This window comes from Wolffia australiana, chromosome 13 (genome assembly GCF_029677425.1).
Source record: "Wolffia australiana isolate 7733 chromosome 13, ASM2967742v1".
Taxonomy (NCBI): Eukaryota; Viridiplantae; Streptophyta; class Magnoliopsida; order Alismatales; family Araceae; genus Wolffia; species Wolffia australiana.
In genome coordinates, this window is record NC_135847.1 from 13,077,501 (window position 1) to 13,084,125 (window position 6,625).

The following is a 6,625-nucleotide window of genomic DNA, read 5'->3' on the forward strand; positions in this document are numbered from 1 at the left end:
GGCATGGAGTAAAAATATATGGCGCATAGGACACTTAACAATGAGAACTTTTAGATGGACTCCAAGTTTCTCTTCAGAAAGAGAATCAACATTAGTTCCTATATGGGTAGGATTTCCAGGCTTAAGATCCCAATTCTTTAACCCGAATCCATTTAAATCTATCGTGTCCATGCTAGGAACATTCATTACCACAGATGAAGGCGTTAGCAAGTACACTAGACCAGGATACGCTCGAGCGTGTGTGGAGATTGATATATCAGAACCCATCCCAGAGGTCATTATGATTCAAAATGGCTCATCTGAAATTATCAAACAAAAAGTTATAGTAGAACAGTATCCTTTTTCTGCAGACATTTCCAGATAGTAGGCCATAAGGAAAATCAGTAGGCGCAAATACCACATTAGTAATCTCCGATGGACAAAAGATAGACACTCGAGGGAGAATTTATATGCAAGACAGACAGAAGCTAACCAGATACCATATCACAAGAGAAGCGATGAGAATTCAAAGTTTCATTGGAGAAGGAAAAACACACAGACTCAAACGCCATCCGATAAAATATCTGACAAAACTTGAAAGATAGTGACCCAGGTTAACATGAACACCATGCACTTCGCTGAGGAACTATCAACGAAGAGGCCGCATCCTAGGAACACAGAGATCTTAAATATTGAACAGGGAGAAAGGTCAAAGGTCATTAAAAACAAAAATATAAGCAATGTGAACAATAGTTGTCGTTCACTGGTCTCCCGCCATAAAAAAGTGGAGACAAAAATTATGAAATGGGTACCAAGAATCACTAGTTCTGAGGTAGCTAATCTAATCCCATCTGATTCAGAGGATGAGATCAGCACAAAGAGTTTACATATAACCCAAAGCCTTCCAGAATCACCTCGTGCAGAATTGAGAAGGGCTAGTATCAGGAAATCAAAATCAATGAATGCCCTAGCAGAACGAGATTGCAAGACTATAGAAGATTACCTAGAACTTGTCAGCTCAGAGGAGACAGATGTTTCACAAACACAATATCACACCATAGGATATGAAACGACAACATTCGCAACGCCACATAGCAATGGACACACAAAATCCCCAGATATAAGAATCCCCCTTAGAGATAATGAGGCCATACTAATGTTCACTAAATGATAAACATCCTCATATGGAACTGTCGAGGCATTGCAAAAGCTGAGACGAGATTACGGATCAAGCACATTGTTAAAGAATCCAAAATTAAAGTTGTTGGGATACTAGAACCAATGGCCAAAAACTCCAAAATAGAAAAATTTAGGCTACAAATGGGATTTGATGGATGTTGGGCACAAAAAGAAGGGAAAATATGGGTCTTTTGGGAGAGTAGTATAGATCTCAGATATGTCGACGAATGTGCTCAAAGTCTGACTTCGAAACTTGCTGTGAGGGAAAATCCACGATGATTTCATTTATTTATGCCTCATACCTTCAGGATACTCGAAGAGACTTATGGAACCGCTTGATCCAAAGATTTAGCATGCTCAACAAACCATGGATTTTGGGGGGTGACTTTAATGTTATTAGAAGTGGGACAGAAAAAAAAGGAGGCAATGTACCAAACACACTAGATATGGAGGAATTCAATTCGGCCATTATGGCCCTAGAATTAATTGAGCCCCCTCATGATGGGAACCTTTTTTCATGGTGCAATGGACGTAAAGGCACCCACAGAATTTATGAAAGATTGGACAGGATTATGGTGAATGTAGAGGCGCAGAAGATAACCAACTATGAGGTGAAGTATTTACCCCGACGACTGTCGGATCATACACCAATGATTCTGAGAGTTACACAGATAATACACACAGTTCAGAGACCCCCATTCAGATTTCAAGATATGTGGACAAAACATCCTCAATTCCTAAATTTGATTAGAAGATCATGGGGGAACACGATCAATGATAACCCCATGTCTAATCTTAGCAACAAGCTACGGTCGTTAAAAACAATATTAAAAAGTTGGAACCATACAGTACTCGGGAACATCCATGAGGAAAAAGAGAAACTCAAGGAGCAAATAGACAAGCTGGAAGATGAATTACAAATTAAGTGGGATGAGACAAATGGAGACCGACTCATGTTCCTAAAAAAGGAACTAGACTTGAGAGAAGAACAATATGAATTATATCTGAAACAAAAAGCCAATAAAAAGTGGTTACTTGAAGGAGACAAAAATACAAAATATTTTCATGCTATAGTCAATCAGAGATCCAACAGAGACATTTACTCCAAAATGAGAGAGAAATACAATCAAGGTGGAAACATGTCTAACGATGCAGTTAACTTTTATAAGAATTTACTTTCATCCCAACCCAACAGAATGGATCCATCTCTACTAGAAGTTATACCACATGGAGTAAATGAAGAAGACCACAAACGATTATGTTGCTCTCCTACCACAAAAGAAATAGAGGATGCATTGTACACGATGAATCCTGATGGTGCACTAGGACCCGATGGATTCACTCCTCGTTTTTTCACTCATTGTTGGGAGATTGTGAAACATGATGTATGCTTAGCCATTCGGCATTTCTTTGAAATAAAGAAAATACCAAAAGCATGGAAAGCTACATTTCTAGTCCTGATACCCAAAATGCAACATCCAGAATCCTTTACAGATATGCGACCTATTAGTTTATGTAATGTAATATATAAATTAATTTCAAAAATGCTAAACCATCGGTTAAGAAACCTGCTACCCCGACTCATATCCGAGGAAGAATATGGCTTTATTAGAAAGAAAATAATCCATGAAAGTGTGAATCTAGTCCATGAAGTTACCCAGTCACTGAATGCAAAAATCCCTGGACAACTTAATTCTCAAACTCGACATGGAAAAAGCATATGATCGTATTGAATGGAACTTTCTGCTAACCGTATTAACAAAATTTGGTTTTGGTAGGGATTGGATAAATATGATTGCTGAGTGTATTGAGTTGAATAACTTCTCAGTGATTGTTGATGGTAACTCATCATCGTTTTTCCAAGCTACTAGGGGCCTACGACAAGGGGACCCAATATCTCCAAGCCTGTTTATCCTGGTAGAGGAAGTTCTAAGCAGAAATATAAGGAAATCAGTTGATGCAGCAGAAATTGGTTCCTATTACACAAAAAATGGTGCTCCCATTGTTTCTCACTGCCTCTTTGCCGATGATTAAATCATTTTTATAAATGGGAAAAAGCAATCAGTTCACAAATTGATGATTCTTTTGGAAAAATATGAACAGGCATCAGGTCAAAAAATCAATAGTAGGAAAAGTGCATTCTATACTTCCAAAAGAATTCCTTGCATCAGAAGAATCAAATTACTAGGCTCACCTCATTTACTGCTGGAACACTGCCATTTATGTATTTAGGATGTCCCATATTTATTGGGAAAGCAAAATCCATATATTTTGACCATATGTTGACAAACGTTCGGAAAAAACTAGACGGTTGGAGAGGCAAGCTGTTATCTCCAGGTGGGCGATTGGTCTTGATAAATCATGTTCTAAATAGTTTACCAATCCACACGCTATCCATATTTGATGTCCCCAAAAAGGTGTTGGATGCTCTCAAAAAACTTTTCGCAAACTTTTTATGGTCTACAAATGGAGGAGAATTGAAACGACATTGGATCTCTTGGAAGAAACTATGTTATCCTAAAGATGAGAAAGGATTAGGGATATGCACTTTAGAGGATATTATGAAATTTATGAGAATGAAAAGAGCCTGGATTTTTCATTCCAAACCCTCACTTTGGTCAGAATTGCTAAGGGCAAAGTACGGAAACTGGGATGTAGAGATAATTTCTAAGCGTTGCCCTGCAAGAATCCAGGCACTAAAAGAATCTTGGCACGAGATGAATACAATCATAAAGTGGAAAGTAGGGAAGGGTAACATCAATGCCTGGTACATGAACTGGACGGGACAAGGACCCCTAGCCCACATTCCAAACATAAGAATAGCAGAAGAACATTTAACTGTGGAGAGACTACATTCGCTAGGCTGGGAACCTTACCTTCAACGATGCGGAATTCCAGAGACAGTATTGAAGAGAATAAAATAGATGAATTTAGTTATCTCTAATGTCAACGACAAAGCCATTTGGAGCCTTACAACAGATGGATATTTTTCATCCCACTCAGCATGGGAGCTTATTCGGGACAAACGGCATATACATTCAATTGCCAAGTTTATTTGGACTGCTAAAGTCCCGTCTCATATTCAATTTTTCATGTGGAAATTGTTATGGAATCTACAAAACATCTTTTTTTCAAGAGTGAATGGGCAGAAAGAACTTGAAACTGGTTTGCACAGAAATGGAATATGCGACCTTGAGTATTCCAAACATTAGCAGAAAGGTTAAATTTGTTTACACAATTAAAAATCAGAGAAAGTAAAGCATCTTTGTTAAAAAAATATTCCTTCATGCTCTTACTTTGGGAAATCTGGAAAAAACGGAACAAAAAGAAGTGGGAAGATGGAAATGATGAATACAGGTCAATACGTCTAGGTGTCGAACGCGGTTTAAAATGCATGGATAATATAACAAACCCAAAGAAAATTTCCACAAGAACTGAGATGGAAGGATTAGAAAATTGGAACCTAGAGCCAAGGAGCGGCACCTACATGGTCACAACAACAATCATACGTTGGATACCTCCTCCACGTTCAATCATCAAACTTAATATAGATCGAGCATCGAAAAGTAATCCAGGAAAATCTGGGGGCGGAGGTATTGCACGTGATAGCGGTCACTCTATGGTCTTTGCGTTTTCACACTATTACCAGATTGCATCGAGTATGGAAGCGGAATGCCAAGCCATGTTAGATGGACTGGATATTTGTGACGAAAAGGGAATAAATGAGATTGTTGTGGAAACGGATTCAATGGTTCTAGGTCATTTTATTAAGACTAACAATTGCAGGGCCTGGAAGTTAGCCGCATGGTGGGAGAAAATCCAAGCGCATTTCATGAGAATAATCAACATCAACCATGTTTATCGCGAAGGTAATATGGTTGCAGATTCTTTGGCTAACCATGCTATTTTGCAGGAAAGCAACTATATATTCGGCAGGAGTGAGGAACTTCCCGTACACGCCAAGGGTACATACCGTACGGACAAGCTCGGACTACCACAACTCAAACAAACAAAAAAACTGGCTAAATGAATTAAGAGAAGGATAGAAGAAATAGCAACTTAGCATCAAGGGATGCATGATCAGAGAGATACCACCCAGCTTAACGGACTACCAGGTGAAATCTCTCCTTTTCAAATGTGATTTAAGTTTTTTAGCCTAATAACTCAGGTCATCCATGATATTATTTCCATATATTAGACATCTAAATATCTCTACTCAACATAGCATGTTAGATTCAGCATCAAAACTTTAAAAATCACCATTTGCTATTCATTCATCCTATTTCATGTTTATATGACACCATCACGTTAGACATCCAGAGTTAACTTGCAGCAGAGATAAGATAGGCACTATGGTCTAATGTGGTCATTCTGGAAGAGGCATGTACTCGTCACTCCTGCAATTAGAGCATGTTTTGCACCAAAGATGACTCATGGTGTAAGCTTGAACCAATGACTGATGTAACCAGAACAAGAGCCTACAAACGAGGGAACCAAAATCAGTGATGGAAATTGGGAGGAGCCAAATGGAATCAAATGGGGGATCATCAACAAAGCATGTAGTAAAAGTATGAAAAGCAAGAAAGTTGGGTGCATATATATCTCCGAGAAAAGCAACACAGCAAGAAGGGCAAGGCGAAGTTAAAAAAGTATGGGAAGAAACAGGAAAATATATATATATATAGAGAAGGGGGAAAAGCCCCAAAAAGCAAAGAAGCGCCATAAAGCTGCTGTGAACAAGGAGGAAAGCTAACAAGACAAGAGACAAGAAAATATTTCTACCAAACATGCCAAGAGTCTTCTCATAGTATCACCAAGATTCCCAATGTCCACCAAAGATCTATGCTAACCTTCTTTAAAGGCGTTTGGTTTTTTGGAACTGAAGTTGGGGGACCAGGAGTACAAAATGAGTTTTTCTTTGGTTCAAATCATGCTCTAAAAACTGGGTGTCAAAGTACAGGCCTCTACCTCACAGATCACAGGTGAACATATACCTACTGAGTTTTCCAAAACTTATATTTCTCTTACTCCATAAAATGCTGATGGTATACATTCATGTCATAAATCAAGTTGATTTTATAAAAGGACTTATAATGATGTCTATTCACGTCTGCTTAAGGATACCTTTACACTTCACAATTGGTATGTTTGTTGCAGATAACGGTATACTCGACGATGACATAAAGAATGCGACACGTACATCCATCCTATCTGGCAATTCCAATACACGACAAAGAAATGGAGGAAGAATAAAATCAAAATAGAGAGGCATCCAAAAAGAACAGATGGGGGGCAAAACGGCTTTCAACCAAACCGAATCTCACGCAGATGAGGGAGAAAGATAATGTGACAAACATTGGAAGAAACAAGACTTGCTGAAGCATTTAAGTGATGAAGGGTATAAACAAGAGGAGAATAAATATGCAAGGCATCAAAAGAGAAGGGCAAAGACAGAAACATTCTCCAA